General features: G+C 44.0%; 1 protein-coding gene across 11 annotated transcripts in view; it reads right to left on the minus strand.

Annotated features, from left to right (window-relative positions):
• ATXN1 (ataxin 1) overlaps positions 1-22,160 on the minus strand; it is a 391,897-nt gene that overhangs the window by 147,954 nt on the left and 221,783 nt on the right. For 9 of the 11 annotated variants that reach the window (XM_037037921.1, XM_037037917.1, XM_037037915.1 and 6 more), the window contains one exon: positions 5,604-5,733. The gene's annotated coding sequence lies outside the window, so the exon portion shown is untranslated. Of the gene's footprint in view, positions 1-4,763; positions 5,734-21,008; positions 21,098-22,160 lie in introns of those variants that run through there. The other 2 variants (XM_037037926.1, XR_005065293.1) reach the window with 2 other exon arrangements.

The raw sequence follows: 22,160 nt of genomic DNA on the forward strand, positions 1-22,160 counted from the left end.
TCTGCAGCATAGAATTCCATTGTGTAAATGTACCATAGTTTTTGGATCCATTCATTTACTGATGGGCACCTAGGTTGCTTCCAGCACTTGGCTATTGTAAATTGTGCTGCTATGAACATTGGGGTGCATAGGTTCTTTTGGATTGGTGTTTCAGGGTTCTTAAGATATAATCCTAGCAGTAGAATTTCTGGGTCAAAAGGCAGATCCAGTTTTAGTTTTCTTAGAAAATTCCATACTATTTTCCATAGTGGTTCTACCAGTCTGCAATCCTACCAACAGTGAACTAGGGTCCCCTTTTCTCCACAACCTCTCCAACACTTGTTTGTTACTTTATTTATGATGGCCACTATACTTAGTAGGGTTGAGAGGCATCAGTTTTTAAGTGGCCCAAGTTCTTGCTTTAGCTTTTGAAAATGAATACATAACATAACCCGAAAGGAGAATGGTTCCCAGGGGCAACAGAATCTTTGTCGGTGGTTGTTTCTGACGGAAAGAAGTCTCGGACTCTGAGCTCTCACCTGCACGGTTGTAGAAGCAGTTAAATAAAAGCCTAGTTTTATCTTCTTTCGCTCCTTTGCTGCCTCAAAGTACACACATCCATCATGTTGAAATACCACCTCTGCTTCCAGGCCTAATGGAGCTGCAACCCTGAGGGAGCATGCTCACCATCCCATACAGGGCACCTGACTCACGACCTCCCATGATGGTCTGCGAGAGTGGCATCTCAGAGGATGATCAACACAGACCACCCATCATTGTATCCTCAGCAGGCTTCCTTAACACACACTCTCTTTTAATAAGCAGTATTTTTGTTAATGAATTCTAAACTCAAGTAGAACATAAAATCTACCTCAGCACTATTCAGTTAGAAAGCAGGTTGCTGCTGCTTCCTTCCCCCACGGAGCACCAGTAGTGCAGAAAAGGCCTGGGCATCTTCCCTTCCTCAACTCTTGGGCATTCAGGGTGTTTCCTCTGCCTGCCCCAAGATGCTTCGAGGAGGAGGCTGAGCATTTAGGGATGAGGACCCTGAGGGGAAAGGGCGTGTCTGGGTTGTGTTAAACCTTGCCAACAGACTCAGGAAGTCGCTCTGACATTAACTCTCAGAAGCAGCAGCTCATACAAAGGCCCCAGCAAAGGGGCAATAGCCAGGAATTAATGAGGTTGTCAATGAGAAGCAATTGGAAAACGTCTAGGGAACAGAAAACAACAGGTGAAAGAGAACTTTAGGCTACACTTGTGTGCAATGTGCTCAGTCAGAGCCTTGACGATATGCAGGCCGATTTCAAGCCCATTATAAGGAGGGGCAGCGAGAAAAATGAGACTACTTTTCCTCACCTATCTAACAGTAAGGTGTCCTCTTCCCTCCTGACCCCCTTCTCTATCTCAGTTTTTTTAGATGATAACGCTTGAGAATTTGGTATTACAGGTGGCAAATCTAAAAGGTACAAATTGACAGACATAATGGAAATTCCCAAATCACTCATATTCGAGGGTGTATGTGTAATTCTCTTCTTACTCTGGAGACTAGAAATCAGCTTCCATTTTCAAAGCTTATGAAGACAGCATAATATTGTGCAAACAGGCACAGAGGTATCTATTTTAGTCTTTCCATTGCTTCCTAGGAGTATGTGACTCTGGTGCTCACAACACTTATTCCGAAAAGGGGGCCGATAAGTACACAAAATTCAAGAAACCGTTATGACTGTGATCTGCACGAGCGAGCGATGTAGACTGACACCTCCCTGACTTCTCTGACCCTCCCCTTCTCCACCACACAGACTCGAGATGAACTTAACTGGTGCGGGCAGACCGGTTCATTCCCAACTGCACGTCACCCAAAAGGAAACAAAATGAACATGATGCTGTCCAGTAAAGGCTGGGTTCCGAGGCAGGTTCAGCACTCAAGCCTGTTTCCCACTTGGGGAATAACTGTAAACCTACGCGGCCATAAAGCGATGTGATTAGAAGAGGCAAAACCACCGCCTTCCCCAGAACACCGGGCAGGCTGCTCACAACGGAGCTATAAAGCAAACCACTGAAATGGAAAAGCAGAGGAAACACGCGAAGTACAGAATTAAAAAATATATACGTAAGAAAATCCCCAAACTCTACTGATAGTTCTATAAAGCCCTTTTTAAAAACAAATAGTTTCCTTTCCCACATTTACTTAAATACATCAATACTCAGCATCTACTTCTAAGAATTAAAGAAGATAGCCGAGTCCCTCCATGCCATCTCCTAACCAATGCTCCTCAGAACTTTATGGTTTTTTTTTTTACTGACAGCTGGGCCTGCACACAGAAGCCCAGGCATATAGCGAGTCTGTCCTTGGTCACTCAAGCATTTACTGAGTGCTCACTCAGCACGTTAGGTCTTGTAGATGCACCAGAAAAAAACAATAAGCCTTGCTTTCATGAAACTTACAGTCTAGTTAAGGAGATGGATGATTAAAAAATAAAGTAAGCTAGATGATAGAGAGGGTTAGGGTGGATGCTATTTTACACAGGTCCGGGAAGGCCACTCCGAAAGCACAACTTGAGAAGTCCTGTTTAAGGAGGCAGAGGAGCTTAGGAAAGAAATACCGATCCCCAGCACCTCCTTGCTTATATACTAGGCAATAGTTGAGTATGAAGGTAGACACTTTTTAAAAAGCTAATTTCAAAAGTGGCTCATATTTAATTTTCAAAAAGACCATTGGGTGTGGGTCCTAAATATAAATGACTAAAATGATATTCATAGCACCAAAGTCAACACCTTTGTACTGTCATGTGGTGCCTGGGGAAGGAATATCATGACAGCGAAAGAATTAATAACGCTTTTTTTAACCTTAAAACTGTGCTCAGCATTTTAAAAACAGCTGTAAATTAAAGTTGGGTCAAATCATAGTCTTTTAGAAGCCAAACCGGGGCACCTGAAGGTCTACTCTGCCTCATCCGAGATGGATACTTCATGCAACGTTAGCCTCCTAGAGTCAGAAGGCTCACCAGAACTCAGTTCTAACTCAACTCTGTCATGTGACTCAGCATAAAACAGGCCCCAGGGGCCTCGGGCACCCCCCCGCCCCAACTTAACCAGTTAACAGCAGCGTCATGTGTGAAAACTCAGTCTCCTTTCGAGTACAGGACACCACCTCTTCGAGCCAGACTGAGACACTCTGAGGAGCAAAGGCCATCTGTTAGAAAGATAGTGGCAGATCCGAGAGGAGGTTCACAGAGACCAGAAGAGGACTACCACAGAGGTAATGAGTTGGGGGTACAGTCTTCAAAGACTGCTGAGGGCCAATACCATGAATTCAATGGCTGTCACGATTACTAGTCACATACCCACCATCACACCCCATCTATGTGCAAAAACACATTCTCTGAAAATCTCCTGCCTTCCTATTATAGTGGCAAAGGACTCGGGGCACCCGAGTAAAGGGGAAGTATAAACTCAGACTTATACGAATGCATCGAGGTTTTTAAAAGTTACTAATTTTAAAATTTACTAAGAACACTGGGACATCCCCCACCCCTGACCTCGCCACTGTCCAAGCAAATGCAATTTGGAAGATAAAGTTCTTAGTTCTAAAGCAGTACGTTAGAATTTAGAATTTTCTTCCTCTCTCTCAAACTACCCCATTTATAGAAGGATTTTTAAGTGACTTTAAGTTGGCCATGTGGTATCTTCAAGTCTACACTCAGAACTTCTTTGAAAAGCTCACTTAATATTAGGGCTTGACATGGTATCACATGAGCAGTTCAAACCAATGGCTAAAAAAATAAAACCCCACAAGGTTCAAAACAAAAGCTGTCTTGATGGCAGTACAGTAACTGTAGTGCCCACTTACATGTGACACGAAATCCAAACCACTCTTCCGTAAGACACTTGTTTCCTAGGATGAAAATGCTTTAAAGAACACCATCAGAGGGACATCCTTACAGCTGCCTGATTGAGAACATGATTTCTGGTGAAACACACTACTATTGTAGCACTCAAATCCAACAGGGCCCCAAATTATTCCGTAACGGTGGTAGAAACTTTCAGAATAAGAGATACCTTTTATTAATTAAGTATTAACGAGCCTTACACAACGCTCTGCCCTTTACGGGGAGCCCAAACCAAGATGTCAGCTGATCAATAAGCAAGTAGCATCGAACGATCCAGAGACTCACAAAGTAACACTGTATGGAGGTCAGTGACTTGCCCAAAGCTGCAAACTTGCTCATCCTTGACAAGAGGACCAGCAATAGGATCCGGGGCGATGGGTTCCAGGTGCCGTGCACTGTCCACCAGAACCCGTGTGCTCATACGTACAAACAGAAACACAGTAAAGCACTAGCACCTCCCACAGTCCATTCGCTTTGATGTACTAGGGGATTTCGAACTTAACAAACATAGTTAATACGAGGACTTAACCCATCTATATGGATATACATGCACACATTAATAAAAGTACTTAGAAAACCATGAAATTAAAAAAATTTGGTGGAAATTTTTCTTTTCAATGTTGATGCTTTTTCTCCCTGATATATACCCTCAAATTACTGCACCTTGCTTTTCAAAATCTTATGAAACAGGAAAAAATAGGTAATAAATACCTGGGAAAGGTTCCTGACTGAGTTATTAAGAAGCTGAAAACTTAATATATAGTTATTTATATATACACACATATGTGTATATATATACATATATACATTTATGTGTATATAATACACACAATATAATATATATTAAGTGTGCCTAGACATTAAGTGTGCATATGTTCGTGTGTGTGTGTGTGTGTGTGTATGTATACCCTAGGCGAAGTTGGCTCTTCAATTCTAAAATTTGAAGGTAACAGTTTCCTAGGCCATTCTGGGTTTCCTGTAGCTATATTCCTTCCTGGCCAAACTCTCCTAAACCTGTTTTGGCGACACAGTCTGGCAATGAGGTAAAATCTCCAGGAGGCAGAGCTGGTCAAACCCCTAAGTGCCGTCCGTGGCAGATACGCCCTTCGATGCCATTCGTGTGCTGTTTCCTCAACTGCTTGGTTCCAAAAGGCTTCGAGAAAGGCGATCCACCGCTGACCCACAGGAACTGCCTGACCAATCTCAAAATCCCAACCCAGCAGCCTCATACACACCGGTAAGTCAGCCAATTTTGAATATGAGAAGCACCTAAAACAACTGACTATACTTGTGTATCTCAGGTTTTTGAATGCCAGAAAAATCCATTCCAATGAAAAACTTTACATAAGTAAAAATAACCACTGGCGGTAACCCTGGTTGCTAATTCTTAGCCTGGGGACTGTGACCCCCCCTACCCATCAACCCAAAAGAATTGCAAGGATACTGTAAACTTGATACTATCTGTACCAAGAAGATGGGCATTCCTACAACGAAAGAATACCTGTATTCCACTCTTTTATTCCAGAAGGAGAAAATGAGAAATGCCCAATGGAAGCTGAGAGAAAGGCAAGTTTGCAGCAAATAAACAGAATCTCTACCCTAAAGAAAGAAATTAACTGAACGATCACCTAGTGCTAACACGAACGCCCCTGCGCCACCCCGGCTCGGTGGCAGGCAGTGATTCACAACTCCATGCAAGGCAAGCTGCCACAGACGCTGCTCTGGCTAACTTACAACATTCACTGTGCGCTGTTCACCGGGTGCCCCAGCCTTCCTTCACCATGGGCACTTCCCACAAGAAGCTGCAGTGCTCCTGGGCTCGGTGGCGTGTTCTTTCCTCCTTCCACAGAGAAGTGAGAAAAACCTAGCATGGAGTAGAACAGAAGAGAAAGAAAAAGGTAAATGCATCATCAAATATCTCGTTATCTTAACACAAAGGAAGTTCACAATCAATTACACCAATTGATCAGTCACCAAAGACTATTTTCCAGGACCATTTTGCAAAAAAGAAATTCAATGGCTTTGCGCTTGCCCCAGGAGACACAGCAGCATGGCCTACCAGCCTTTTCCCCTTCCTCCCTGTCCCCCAGTGAAGGTGAAGCCAATTCTGGGAGGCTTCATATGCAACCCAGCTGAGATGCAAATTTGTGACACAGCCTCAAAGTAAGCCCCTTGGTTTTACTCTCTTCAAAAAGGAGGGAGCTGGGACCTCTTCCCATTGTCATACCTCACTGAGTTGTTGGGAGGATCAATAAGATCACTCTTGCAAAGCACTCACAGCTCCTGACAAGAGAGGCACTAAGTAAATGCAAAGTATGATTATTAGTGGTCATAAGCCTGCTACTGAGCTCTGAGGCAGAATATAAAAGCCAGCCTTGGCTAGCCACCAACAATCCACTGACCCTGGGACGCCCAAACGTCTATGCATTTGCAAGGGCCGCCGCGTTAGTGTAAAGATTCCTCCTTCCGGGGACGGGTTGAAAGAAGCAGGGGCCAGGAAACAAGGCGTCTGAAATCTCAGGAAGAAAGACATTGAGGGCCTGGTGCAGGAAGGAAAAAGGAAGAAGGAGGGGAAGGTGGTGAGAGAGCCCTGTGCAGGCACATCATGGCTCGGCGCAGGCCACACGGCACCCTCCGATGGCGCGTTCGGTGCCCTGGAGGTTCACAGGACTGTGAAATTTTCCACCTGGCTGCCTGCCATTGCCGCCCACCGAGGATAACACTTACACACGCAAGTGGCGCGCCAAGGACCTGCCGAAGAAGGACTGGATGATTTTTGTTTGTTGCTTTGAAAGAAAAGGCCAATTCATATTCCAATCGTTAATATTTTCCACACCTGAATTTTTAATTTTTCCCCTCCTTGAAGACAGAGCCAGACACAGCTTCTCCCAGGCCAGTATGACTTCGACTGCCTGGGAAGTCTTGAGGAGCACAGTTGTACAGGAACACACGCGAGCGGCTTTGGGGGAGACAGGACGCAGAGCTTCCTGCCCCAGATCTGTCTGCCTCCCAAATAAATCATCCCCGAGGGCCTCCTGAAGTCACAAGCACATGCTGAGCCAAGGTGGGAATCACGGCATTAACAGAGCGGGTGTAGTATTTTTCAGAGGAGAAAGTGGTCCCTTATCTCAAAAAGGCAACAACGAATAAAATGTCAAACCTTAGATCTGGAATTGGTAAAACACTGACAAATCTACCTCAAAATAAAGAATTAAAAATAAGAGGACAGAAGAGAGAAAGGAGGTGTCAGCTACTGATAGGATTAACCATGGTTTTTATAGTTAAAGAGTTTACAAAGTGCTTTTTTATTAATTACTTCAATCCCTTGCCAAATTTTCCCTTGGTGCTCAGTATATCCACATGGTTCTGTGTTTACAGCAGCAAACAAAACAGGAAAGAGCCATGGCTTTATGGAGCTTGCCGCCTCAAGAGGGACAGACATTAAAGAATCATAGTATACTGTCTCTAGTATACGTATAAAATGTGAACACTGGATGGGTATTACAAAGAAAAAATAAGCACTGTGATTCGCAATCGTAACGGGGCACCCACTTAGCAGGAAGGGCTCAGAAGGCTTTTCTCACCAAAGTAACACTCCAGCAGGGGAGTAAAGGTGAGTAGGAGTCAGCCAGGCACGGAGCTTCCAGGGGGAGGAGGCAGCCTCCGCCTCAAGCTATGTGACCCAGAGACACACAACGAACTCTATTTCACCTGTTTTCCTCTGGGACATTTCAATGGGTCTCCGTGGTCAAAATCAAGAAACGAGCAACAGACTTGTGTTATTAACCAGAGTTACTGCAGTGATCGCTTCACAATCTATAGATGTTATCGAATCACTGTTGTACACCAGAAACCAATACGTTATATGGCGATTATATTTCAAATTGAAAGAAAAGAAATAAACAACAGAACTATTCTTAGTCTCTTGAAATAAAAGCTGATTCTTCTTTCTGACTGCCAAGGCCACCAGAGCAACAAAAATCTTCATGATCGCTGCCAGAGGAAACCCAGGCACAGGTATTAAACCTGATGAATGGCAAAGGCCAGCTCTGGCTTCCTAATGTAACGCATCTGAAGTCACCTGATCATCACACAAAAAAAGCAGCTCTCTGTTAACACCTGCAGGCTACAGCTGGAGTTAAAAAAACCCTCCCAAAAGAGCTAAAAACAAACCACATTACATGTAAATGTCAGAAAAAAATTTTTTTTAGTACTTTGCATTAGGTTTCAAATCTGCTGGCTTCCTCTGGACTATCAGATCTTTTTTTATTTCCCTCACAGACTGAAATGACATTTATGCCCACCTACCTAAGTCTATAATATTGTATGTGAACTGCAATTGAAAAATTAAGAATTATTTAAAAAAGTGTGTCTTGAAAACTTTCTGCCTTGCTTCTTGGTTTGGTTACCTCTTTACTTATTCACATGGGTAGTACAATGCAGAGAAATAAAAAGCAATAGAAAAGCTGCGTTCATCTGAAGTGTTTTTTTGTTTCCTATATCCCACATCTGGTACAATTTAATTCCCCCACTGAGGAAAATCAGTAATGTACTTTCCTCATCCTACCAAACAGAGGCTTCCTCAGACAAGCTCATCATTCATGTTCTCCCCGTGAATGGAGTAAGTCTGAAAATCTGTTTGAAATGAATAAGCCAACATTTCATCTGAGTCTCTTTCCATTTAAGACACCCAGGATAAAATGTAGTTTCTCCTACAAGTTTCTCATAAAACCCAAAATATTAATAATAGTCCAAGCTCAGTCTTAAAATACAAACCCTGATTTTGCCTTACTAGTTCTGACAAACTGGAAAACGGAGAAAGAAAAGAGAGGGCAAGAAAAGAGACTTCTTGAAGCCAAGCTGTCCAATATCCCACCACCAGGCCTGGGAGATACAACCAGAGGCTGACAGTTTCATCCTCTGTCCAGAGGAGAAAATGACACAGTGCCAATTTCTCCTTCCCCTGACTGCCTGCAGCACTTACAGCCTCCATCACGCATTTTAACCCAAGGTCCTTTTCAATTCAGCACTCTGTTATATTGTCTTTTTATATTCCCTGGATTTATTTAAGTCTTGAAGGCTTGGAAAAGCTTTTAAGCTCCTTGATGAAAGAAACCTTGCCATGCCCTTCTGCAGCCTCCGAAGAGTGTCTATCAGAAAAGCCTGAATTTAAACTAAATGATGCGTGTCCAAAACCCGTTCTATGACTTAACCTGTACTCCAAAAGAATTCCTGCTCTCTAGCTGTAACTTCAGCCCTCCTCATGGTCCTCAGTCCCCAGGGACTCAGAGCTCCTAGAATGCCTACCATCCAAAGGAAAGCCCTCCTCGAACTGGAGAACATTTCAGTTACTACATAGCTTCCGCTCTTCTGTACTTCCAGTCCATTCTATTTTCAGTCATGAGTGGCTTCTGAACAGCTGCCATCCCCTTTCAAGATTTACAACCCCCTACCCCACCCCAGGTCACCAGGAACCTAGATCCTTAATCCTCAGAGCTTTTCAAAAGTCACTGGTGTGTGGAGGGAAGATGGGATGCAATGCCTCTCAAACTGGAACCGCCATCAGAAACACCTGGAGGTCTTGTCCAGCCAGAGCTGGATCCTGTTCCCGGAATTTCTGATTTGGTAGGTGTGGGGTGGGACCGGAGGGCTTGCACTTCTATCCATTTCCCAGGTGACGCTGCTGCTGCTGGTTCAGGGACACCGGTTCAGAACCACCACTCTGAGACGGAGTCCTTCTGTCCATCAGACAGCCAGGCAGAGGCTGGGGACATTCTGAGTATATCACATAAGACGGCTACCTTGGGAGGCCTGTACCTGTCTTTCCAAAGATGTGACGGGTCACCAAAACAAAACAAGAAAGCCCACGCACTTTATAACCCAGGAAGACTTTTGGTGGCTTTCCGTCTTGGGTCTTCATCTGTTCTCCGCTTACTGGCTTCAGTTCCCACTGGGATCAATGTGGACTTCTGTAGCTCCTTCAACCTCTTTCCTTTACTAGCAACTTCTTACAAATATATCAGTCATTGCCATTCCTGAGACGCCTTCCCCATTCCCTGGTACATTCCCAAATGGCTGCCATCTTCCTCCTGTTCACCAGCAAACATGTCAATGTGTGGTATGAATTCAATGCCGGCATTTCACCAGGTGCATTGTAAACTCTTGGAGTTCGACTTCTGCCACTTTTTTAAGAAGTAAATTTTCCTTCTCTTTCTTTCAGAATGGCTTCCTGCCTTCCAAATGCAGTGGCCCTTTCCTAACAGACTTCTTTTATAATATGTGATATAGTAGTGCCTTTAATTCTCTTTTCCTCTTATTTCAGATACTAGCATTTTGCCTAGACAGCATCTTTCAGGAACGATCTCTCCTCCACTCTCTTAGTTACTCGGGCTGGGATGACCTCATGCCTTGGCTCTGAAGAAGGGCATTTGGACCTAAGTCTGGAGAATCAGAATACACAACCCTCATGCCATGATGACTGGTTTTAGGGATAGCACGTAACCAGAGCCAGGCCAACCAAAGCCTCTCTTAGCCTGGCTAGAACTAAGAGGAATAAGGTTCTCTTTCCTACAGAGACCATAAAGCGTGGCCTTCAAAGAGCCGTTTGTGAGGGAAGCCCACGTGAGAACGAGGCTCTTCGGAAGTGGGCAACGCTGAAAGAGAGAAAGTCCTGACAACAGTGGGGTCCCTGGGATCCAGCCGCGCCAAAAGTCAGACTTACCCCTGGACTGTTTACTTACGCTGTAACAAATCAAATTCTAAAGTGGCCCCCAAACTGCCCTGTCCTCCAGTGCACACACCTTCTCCTAGTCATTCAGTCAAACACTAGTCTGGGGGCTGCTGCTGCAAAGGAGCTCTGCAGATAAAATTAAGCCCCTGTATCAATTAGCCTTAAAATAGAAAGACTATCTGTGGTGGGCCTGACCTAACCAGGTGAGCCCTTGGGGCAGGCAGGCCGTTGTGGGAATCAGATTCAAAGCGTGAGAGCAAAACACTGTGTGGCAAGAAACTGGACACGCAGCTGCTGCCTAGCCCACAGCCAGCCACAGAGCAGGGGCCTCGGCCCCACAGCAGTGCGGAAATAACTTCTGCCAAGTGTGTGAGCTCAAAAGACAACCACGAGCCCGAGATGAGACTGCAGTCCAGCTAACACTTTGACCTCAGCCTTATGAGACCCTGAGTGGAGAATGCAGCTAAGCTGTGGCTGGACTTCTGACCTGCGGGCACTGGGAGACAACATGGGTATGTTTGAAGCCACAGTGTTTATGGTAACTTGTTATGCAGCAACAGAAAACTGATACATGTATGACACAATCAATTCTATTTTTTTCCTTAAATCACTCCGAGTTCTGTCTCTTGCACCAAAATATCCCAGCACTCCCGGCTTCTCTGAGATGGTGCTATTGCTGTGTCCTTACATCGCTTTTCTGCCAGCTTCTCGGCATTGTCCCTTGCTGGTACCCCTTCGGACCCTAGGGTATGTATCCCCCAAGGTTACACATTCAGCCTCTCTCTTCTCTTTCTATGGCAATTTCCTTTTATTGCATATAATTCTTAAAATCTGTGTCCTGAGTCCTGGCATCTCCCCCTAACAAGCACAAGATATATACAGTATAAATGAATTACGTCAGTTTCAAAATTTCCAATCTCTCCCCTACCCCCCAAACCAGTCCTCGCCTTTTATTTGCGATGCGTGCCGATGGCACCACCAGCCTCCCCGTCTCCCACAGTGTGTCAGCTGTCCGTCCTCTCCGGCCTGCGCTCTATTCCCACACCACCGTGCCAGGTCGGCCCCTCTTCCTCTCCCAGCTGCCTGCTAATTGGTCTTCTTGCCTTCACTACTCTCCCTCCAAACTACCTGAGTCATCTTTCCTAGATCAGACTTCCTCCAAATTATATAACAGAACTTCTTCATGTCATTCTGTGGTATTAGTTCCTACAGCTTGCTGAAAACCTTCTAAAATTTGATGTTTAAGACCTTACAATCTGGCCACGATGTACTTTCCCAACTGCGTTTCCTACTTCTCCCCTTACGCATGCTGCACCAGCCAAACCGAACTTCTCTCATCTCTGGAGGCTCACATTTCTAGCCCACGTGTGGAAACTCAGGCCACACCTACCAAGACCTACTCAGATCCTTTCTCCACCCTCTTTCCTTCACTGTCCTATGCTACAACTTTCTCAACCAGAAACACTTTTTTCTTTTTTTGGATGTGACTTCCTACAGCCTATATTCCTTTTTCTCAGGATACTAATCATTTTATTTCTTATCCTAAAATAGGCACCATTTCCCCAGGCATACTGTAGTAAGCTCTGTGAAGACAGGGTTTGAGTCTGTCTTCTTTCTGTAAGCCTCAGCGTGCTTTTGCTAATGGTAACCCCTTGATAAATACTGTTTGATTAACTGACTGAGAATGTGGTATTTTACTTTCACTCTGACATGTGCTCAAGTCTTCTCACTGTGGTTATCAAATAGGAGAGTCCCTTTTTAGTGACTTGGAACAAAATCATTACATAAGCCAATATGGAAATTGCTCAGTCAATCAATGAAATATTCTGCAAGAGCTTCTTCTTCCAACCCTGAACTAAAGCTGACTGTGTATTTCCTTCCTGAGGAGAAACATCCAGGGCTGCTGGCTATTGCAGAGTTCAGAAATGCTTCACCAGGATGAGCCACTCAGCCTGCAGGGTGCAAAGCTGTCCCAACCCGCTCCCTCCTCCACCGCTTCCCCCAAAGGAGCAAAATTCCCCTTCCCTCAGGAAGGCAATGGCAGTGACGAGCTTTCCTGAGAGTAGAGGTATCCAGTCAGATTTCAGTGAGAACTGAAGGGAGGTGAAGGCGAGGTGAAGCCCAACCTAATCTATTCTGAAACATGATTTATTCATCGATCAGGCAATCCCTCTGTGATCAACAGCTGATGATCTGTGAGATTTATCCATCATAAAATCTTTTTCCAAACAGGCAATCCTTGGGTTTCGAGCATGCATGTGGATATTAGTTGGTCTCTGCTTACGTTAAAACACACACAAATTAGTATCTGCCTAAAGAACACATAGTCAAAAGATAAATACACTGAAAAACTGCTACGATCCAACTTTTTAAAAATTACAACTCACGTTGATCCATGTCGCTGTGTCCTATTCTCACCTTTAGCATATAAAGGTGAGGCTTTAGTGACACGCATGTAGATGGGGCAGGTGTCTATACTTGTGTGCAGGTTATATGTCTTCTACTGGTATAAAGTTTGCTAAGAAATGTAATCATGCATCCAGAGAAAAGTATGTTTGCATATCCACAGCAAGAGTAAAATATACATGAGAAATGCTTAATCTGTATTGAATAGCCAGAGAATAATGTCTTTAGAAAATTATGACATTAAAGACCAACGTGGCACGTGCTCCTTACTGACAAGTTTTTCCTGGCCTCATTTGCTTAATACTCTGCTCCCAAGTGGGTCGCTGCTGCCCCACGGAGAAGGCACTAAGGCCCAGGAGACAGATGAAGGTGGATCAAGACCCTGTAGACCACACATCTGCAGGGTCCCAACACCCTTCAGCTGCCCCGAGCCATCACAGCCAAAACTCCCCTGGAGGGGAGTTTCATTCACGCCTGCTCCAGAGGCACAGTGGGAATTCAGGGGTTAAAACGGTTCCCGGAAAAGGGAGGATGGAACCGGCAGGCAGAGCCTGTGCCTCCTGTTTGATCATTACAAAGCATGTATAAATCATGAGCTGTTACGGTCCCTGAGTAGCCACTGGGAGGAGTCCCCTGACTTCCAATTTCTTTTGGTTTCTGCTCTACTTGCTCTCCTTTTTAAAACAAAATTAATAGAAAGTCTACGAAATTTAAATATTTCCCTCTCATTCTCTTTTTGCCATCATATTTGGAGTTATATGATGGTATTCTGAACTATTTTATTTGGCCTGACTTGGCAAAATACTGAACAGCGAATCCAAGTAAAAAGACCAGATAGAGTCCACATACACCGCCAGACCATCCTTTTGGACAAATACAAGTAACAGAATTCACCAAAAGCGGAACTTTGGAAGCATCCTATCAAAGCCACGCCACCTTTTCATTTAATGAAATACATCTGTGTAAAAGCATAGCTACCACAAGACCTCAAATCATGCTTCAAAAATTATGGTACCATTGCATGCAGATAGGCTACTCCGAGATTTTTTAAAACCAGAATTATTGTCCAGAATTCAAAATCAGTAACTTCTGCATAATGTTTAGACCAGCAGGACTTTCCATAATTATACTGACTCAATCTCATTGGTCTTCTTTTTGTCCGCTTATTAAAATGGATTTTTTTTAAAGTTTAATGATTGATTTTTAGAGAGACAGAGAAAAGGAGAGAGAGAGAGGGATGGATTTGTTGTTCTACTTATCTACATATTCATTGGTTGACTCAGTCCCTGACCAGGGACTGACCCCACAGCCATGGCATATCAGGACGGCACTCTAACCAAATGAGCTACCAGCCAGGGTTGTCTGTTTTACTAAATTAAAAACCCAAACACACATAACAACTCTACATTTTAACCTCTTTTTTTAATACCATTCCACGTAGCTGCCTCCTTGTTTAAATATTACAACTGTCTGATGCAATCGGGAAAAAATATTCCAAGACAAAGGCACTATTGAAAACTTCTCTCCTTTTGGAGGAGGCTCAATAAAACTATTCTAGCTTAAAGCTGAGATTTCAATGGTCTTAGCTGTGAACAAGTAACAGAAATGCCACTTGGCATTAAGTTCAGGGATTACCTGTCAAAAAACACCAAAGGCAGATAATACTTTGATGTGGGTTGCTTGGTGCCAGGGCAGTACCAACAAATGCAATTATTTTTCTGTGAATGTGGAGGGGAAGACTTGATACCCTATTTGGAGCAAAGATCCACTGTGTGGTGGGTGGGGTGAGCCCAGGGGAGGGGGCTGTCAGAAAGCACATGCACACCGCCTGCTCCTGCCAGTTACGAGTAAGAGAGCGAGGGAACACCTGTCCACTCAATACACAGCTCCACCTGCTGCAATGTTTAAACTCAACTAAAGGTAAATAACTAGTATCTTTTGAGCAGAGGACCCCAGCAAGATACAGTCACAATTGCCTTTTGAGTCCTGAAACTCAATTAAAATATCTGATAATCATGTTTCATTAAAAAGTTCCAAGGAATTTCTTTACATAATGAGCACTCTGAAAGTTTCTTACAGCTCTTCAAAAATAAATATGTAAAACTCTTTAGGATTAGCAACATCTATTTATCACAAGGCTGTAGAACACACAAACTCAGGGAAAGGCACACCCCGCTTAGAAGAAAGAATAACAGGTTTTCTCTCCGCCCTCTTCATCTTCCAGGTTTAGGGTTTATCCCACTATCGTGGCTCAGGAGATTCTCACACTTACAACTCCTAACATCAAAAAAGAAGAACATTTCTAGCTCCTTAATTGTTTTGTCGAATAAGCTCTAAAAAGTTCATTTTTGTTACCTTTTTCAGGCAAAATAAGAGGATTTTTACGAAAATTCTATTGCTAAAACAATGGAATTCTCCCGGGAATGACTTCGTTATGGAAATGAAGTGACAGCTCCTTTTATCCAGCCAGGCAGAAAGTCTGCATTTATAAAAGGCATTCAGAACACTCAAGTGCTGTGTGTGGGAGGAGGTAACGTGCTATTTTTAATTCAGATTGCAGCATTCCTCCCATACAGGTTTTTCAGTATAATCATAATCATAATAACACTGATCTAAAAGGAAAAATAATCCTATTTCTGCTGACCCCAGCAGAAAAAGGGAGAGAGGAAAAAAAGAAGAAAATTAAGGGAATGATGAAGACAGCTTCCTTCTACTTTTGGACCACTCTGTGGGCTCAGAGATCAGTCTCCACCGCTATCAGAGCTGACTATTTATTACCCAGAATTAAAAGCACTTAATCTCTACGAGTAATGGCATTATGTCTTCTCACACAAATTTACATTTTGCACATGTGACTTTCACACCGCTGGGTTTGCAGGAATCACCTGTGCCCGCCGGGAAATGCTACGAGAGTTCTTCCACCTGTTCCCAAAAGGCAACATTCCTTGGCAGTGGGTGCTGTGATGGTTGGGTCCAGCTGTGTGGCAGGACCATACTGGAAACGAATTTCTAAATTCAAAAAGGCCCCTCAGGTAAGCAAGAGGAAGCCAAGCTGCTGCTTGGACAAATGCAGAGCCTTCCAGGTCTGGTGTAAAATTGGTAGAGGGAGTCTTTCCACGTCTTCCATGTTCCTACTGGCTCTACTGGGGATCAGGGCCTGAGGAGGAGTGATGAGTGGAAGAGCCGGTAAGGAAGTAAAGATTTCTTCCTGTAGGTGACTCTCTGCAGAAGTATGACATTGGAGGGAAGAAAGCACAGGATGAGAGTGGAGTTTCTACAGAGGATAACTGATGGAATAAGACCCTCTAGCCAGGGCTAAGTGAGTGGTTTAAGGCCACTTACAGAGCATGAGCAAAGAGAGAGGGTCAGAGACATTTTTTAATTGAGGTAGAATTCACATAACATACAGGTCACCATTTTAATCATTTTTCAAGCATACAGCCAGTGGTTCTTAGTACATTCACAATGTCATGCAACCACCACCGTTCTCTCATTCCAGAAGATATTCATGATCCCAAAAGAAACCCCATAGCCACTCTCCATTCCCTTCTCCTCCCAGCCACTGGCAACCACTAATCTGTGTTCTGCCTCCATGGATTTGCCTGTTCTGGATGGCACAGGTAAATGAATGAGTCACACAATATGTGGCCTGTTGTGGTCGGCTTCTTTCACTTAGCACAGTGCTTTCAGGATGCATTCGTGTTGTAGTATGTGTCAGTAATTCACTCCTTTTTTGGCTAAATAATACTCCATGGTACCCATGCACTATTATGTCTGTCCCTTCATGAGTGGATGGACACTGGGGTTGTTCCCTCTTTTCTGCCTATTATGAAGAAGACCGCTGTGAACGTTACTGCATGTGTTTTTGTTTGAATGCCTGCTGTCAATTCTCTTGGTCATCCGCCTCGGAGTGGGTGTCCTGGGCCAGACAGTAACTCAGTGTGTGACTTCTCGGGGAGCTGCCACATCACTTTCCACTGTGGCTGTACCACTTGACGGCAGTTTACAATGGTTCCAATTTCTCCACACTTTTGTCAATACTTGCCACCCCCTTTTCATTAATAGGACCATCCTAATGGACACGAAGGTGTAACTCACTGTGGTTTTCATTTGCATTTCCCAGATACTAACGTTGTTGAACATTCTTTCAGCATGCTTATGGGACATTTATATATCTTCTTTGGAGAAAAGTCTACTCAAGTCCTTTGTCCATTTTAAAATTGGGTTGTTTGCCCTTTTGTTGTTCAGTTCTAAAAGTTCTTTATGCATTCCGGCAACAAGACTCTTATCAGTTATATGATTTACAAATATTTTCTTCCATTCTATGGGTTGCCTTTTGACTCTCTGGATGGTGTCTTTGATTCAAGAGCCTCTTATTTTAATGAAGTCCAATTCACCTATTTTTTCCTTTGTTACTCTTTCTTGCAGTGCCATACCGAAGAATCCATTGCCAAATCCACGGTGATGAAGATATGCTCCCATGCTTTATTCTTCAAAGAGGTTTATAGTTTAGTTCTCACATTTAGGTTGTCGATCCTTTTTTTATTTGTTGTGTATGGTGTGAAAGGCCCAACTTCCTCCGTTAGCACGTGTTTCATGTGTCTTTTTCTGGTTGCCTGAGCACCATTTGTAGAAAAAAGGTCAGAGAGTTTTTGAATAGAGAGTGGGTCTACAGTCCAGCGGTGTCAAACTCATTTTCACCGGGGGTCACATCAGCCTCATGGTTGCCTTCAAAGGGCCGAATGTAACTTTAGGACTCTATAAATGTAACTACTCCGTAACTAGGGGCAAGGAGCTCGGTGCTGCCCCCAGGTAGAAACAAAATGCCAGGCTCGATAAAATAAGTTGGAGGGCCAGATTCAGCCCATGGGCCTTGTGTTTGCCACCTGTGTTCTAGTCTATTCTCTTAAAAAACGTTTTTATATACACTTTGCAAATTAATTAAATTAACTGAATTTTGGTTACACTGAGTACAGTAAATGAACTTTTTCTCTCATTCCACATGTTGAAGGTGTAACACGTTTTCAAGAATCATGGCCAATCACGGTCATAATCCTCAGCCTGCAGGGAAGTCAACCAGCTCCAAGGTGGTGTGTTTTGTGAGGATTAACTTCCAAAAGCAACAAGGAGTTTGAAATTGCAGGGATTTCTATTATTTTAGTTCCATTTGTTTCCCTGTCTGTTCCCCCTAGTGAACTACCCCTGTCCCCAGACAACTACAGACCCTGGTTCTCCTTCCCACACCAAAATCCATCTATTAATGCAGGCGTTTTGGAGAGAACTTAATAATCTAATTCCTACTGAGGCAGACATAACATACTTTTAGCATGATGCCTAAGTTCCTGTTTTGTTTAAGCAAAAAGAATAAAGTACAGGTTCTAGAATGCCAGGTATCATTCACACAGCCACTGGAAGAACCGGAGACTTTCAAACCTCCCTAAAGTAGCAGTTCTCAGACTTGGCTGCACACTGTGATCACCGGGGGAGCTTCCCAACATCCTGATGCCTGGTGCCCCCCCCTCCTAGAAATGCCCCCCTCACTCGCCGATCCGGGGAGCAGTCTTGGCAATGGGACTCTGGTGTGCAGCCGAGTGGACAGCCCTGCCCGAAGGCCGGTCATCAGAGGCTGCCTTGTGTTCACTCCTCCCACTCTTGAAGCAGCTGCCCATACCCCCTGCACCACCTACAGGCAGTTAGGAATGGGCTTTCACCACGTTTTAAAAGTATTGTAATCCCAGAGTAAAACCAACGAAGATTGAATTTCCTGTATCAGTTCTCATTTAATCTCTCTTGTGAAGGGAAGTTTATGCTTCACAAAAGACCGACAGGTTGACAAAACTTGGAAGTGGCAGAGAATGGGTTTGCATACACTCCTTTCAACCCAAAGTCTGTATCATTTATGCTGTCTCTCCTAATTTTAAAAGGGCCAGCCATTATAAATGTGGTTGTACATGCTGGTGCCAAGACCGATAAAGGGAATAGCAAATTCGCGCACTCCATCCTGCACCCTGATGGGCTGGGGGCACACAACCACCACAGACAGCCGTGGGCACTGCTCCTGCCAGTGCCATTCTTTCTCTCTATTGTGTGTGCATTTTGTGTTTGTGGGACCCCCGAAACTGGAATCACCTCCTGGAAGGTGGGCCGCTTGTAGTACAAGCACACTAGGTGAGTGTTTTATAAACCCCCATCTGTGTCAGTGTACCAGCTGGCGTTATTGTGAGAGGCTGCATTCAGCTTCAGTGAACTGGTTTTGAAGACTCTTTCAATGCATTCGCCCATTTCATGATGGGTGATTTATGAGCACACCTGCCCACACCTTGCCGAGTGTTCAGCAGTTTTTGAACAAAAAAGCAGCATGACCTCCATGCCCCACCCTCCCTATTCACCTGATCTCACCTGAGCCACTTTTTTTTTTGTTACCCTGTATAAAAAAAGTCCTCAAAGGAAATGTTTTACCAATGTGGAAGAGGTGAAACAAAAACAAACAAACAGCATAAGCACTAAAAGACATCAAGATAGATGAGTTCAAAGCACTGTTTTGGGCAGTGGAAAAAACGTCTCAATAGTTGTATCACATCAAATGGAGAGTACTTTGAAAGTGACTGAAGTTTAAATAGGTAAGCATGAATACACAATTTTTTATAAATAAATTCCATTTGGGGGGTCCCCCCTCATAGGTCATTCTAAGGGAAGTGAACCTCATAGTTCTATCTGAATTCACAAAGATACAACATGACTCCAAAAACGTAGCTGGATCAAATTTTCAGACATAGTGGGGGAGCAGTAATTCTTTCCAATATGTGCTAAGAATGGCACTAAGTCATGAAATACCTTTGCTGTGGTACCAAAATGATAAACACTGAGAAAACTAACACTTCATTCATTCGTGAATTCAATCTAATGCACATATATGATTACAAAGCTCAATCCATTGGAAACAGCAAAAACAAAGGACATCAGGCAAGAATCTCCAACACTTAAATGCCCAGGGTCTTATTGTAGAGAAGGCACAGCTTCCACGTAATGTCACCTCACCTGCCAAATCACGAGGCAGGCACAACAACAGGCCTTTACGCAGCAGTGTAATCAAGTCAGAATTGATAAAACCTATTGGAAGGGGTGACAGACTTCAGGAAATTGAGTTTCAAGTAGTTTCCCCCTCTTTGTTCTAACTGGTGCACTCAAACAAATGTGTAAGTCTGGGCACACACGTGTGTGTGTGTGCATGTGCACACACCCGGCTTGAAGGAAAAATAGAATTCAGTCCTGGCATTTTCCATAGGCCAACTTTATCTCTAAGACAAAGGGCAACAGATTGTACTGCTATTATTCTATGTCTGTGTATTAGTACGTAAGAAAACCACAAGGATTTCTGTCCAGTAGATTTGGGAGCTGGAAAGGAATACGGATTTGCTGGGGATCTTCCTAGGCCAGTCTGATCATTGAGTTAGAGGAGAAAAATTTTCACAAGTGAAGGTGCTTCCTGCTTGTCTCCTAATTGCACTGCATCTGTCAATTTTCTTTCAAGTATATCAAGACTCTACTCTTCAAAATCATTCTCAGTGTGTTCTGAATTGCTATACTTTTAAGCTAACTACTTCTCAAAGTGTTGTTTAAAAACTGACATCTTCAAGCACAGGCTTAGAATATAACTAAATTTGCAAAGTCTCATTGGTTCTTAGGAGAGTGTTACTTAAAAAAATACACCTGACAGCCAATCTCTTGAAAATGATTTGTGCAGAAATTATGTTCAAATTACTTTATATCAAGATATTTAAGAGAAAAATGTGGTCTTCTTTGTAATAAGCTAAAAATAATGATATCCTTTATCTTCAATGGAACATGCACATATGTTGTCTGAGCTACTGCATTTAAACAAATTGAAAAACAGTAGGATTCTGGCTACAGTCCATGAAGAAAATAAGAACTTGCCTGGAATATCATTTTAGCATGAAAAAAGAATACAATTAAATGTTATCTTCCACAAAGTTCAATCCTACCTATGAAATCAGAGTTGTCAACCAGGTCCAAGGCATCAAATTACCCAAGCTAATGTCTCAAAAACAGACAGAAAGCTCGGGAAAACAATAACCATGGCAGTCCAATTTCACTTAAAGAAACAGAAAATACTCGAGATGTAAGAGCCTTAGGGGTGATCCAAACAGCAGAGTAGGGGGAAGTTACACTCACTTCCTCCAAGGACCACATCAAAATTACAACTAAATTACACAGAACAGTCAGCCTGAATACCCATCTGAAGACTGGCTGAGCCAAAGTCTTATCACTAAGGATACACAGAGGAAGCCACGCTGAGACTGGCAGGAGCAGTGGAGATGGAAAAATGGCTACCCTGCACCCATATGTGGTGGCTGAGGATCTGGAGGGATATCTCGGCTACAGAGGTATCCCCTGAGGAGCAAGGGGTCTCAACCTCACCCTGGGCTCCCCAGCCCGGAGAACCAGTGCCAGGAAGAGGGGCCCACATAACTTCTGGCTGTGAAAATCAGTGAGGGTTTCATCCACCCAGATGAGATGGAAGACTGCTGGAAACCCAGGTGCCCTGTTGAAAGGCCAACACTCAAAATCTCGCTCTTGGCATTAAACCAGGGCTCCGGCAGAGGGACAGTGGCTTGGAGGGGCAGGAGTCACACAGAGAGACTGAGCTGTGTGGCTTTGGGGAGAGGGCTGGAGGGATAGACACCCAGGTCTCTTTGTTGAGCCCCTCTCCCAGACCTCCCACAGAAATCAGCTTTCCTGGATCAAGCTCTCCCCTCTGTACATCGGCCTGGAGAGCTACACTAGACCCACCCTGCCAACTACACAAGGCACCACCCTGCCAAGCTTGCATCCCCTGTGGGCTTTGCCAGTGGTGACCAGTCTGGGCCTGCCTTGCGTTTTTCTTAAAAAACTCTTAAGGAATTCTGGGCAACCTCGGAGGTACCAGTGACACACAGGGTAAAACTGAGTTGTGTGGCTTTAGAGCAAGGGCTGTTTCCCCCACGTGCTGACCAGTGTCCCCATTCCCATGCTGGGCACATACCCTCCCAATGGCCTCAGCCTGGAGAGCCGTACTGTCCTCCCCATCCCAACACCCTGCAGCCCTGCCCTGCCAAGCTTGCATACAGCCGTGGGATCTTTTGGTAGTGGCCCAC

Source organism: Sturnira hondurensis, unplaced genomic scaffold, assembly GCF_014824575.4.
Source record: "Sturnira hondurensis isolate 20B ecotype Veracruz unplaced genomic scaffold, ASM1482457v3 Scaffold0023817, whole genome shotgun sequence".
NCBI lineage: Eukaryota > Metazoa > Chordata > Mammalia > Chiroptera > Phyllostomidae > Sturnira > Sturnira hondurensis.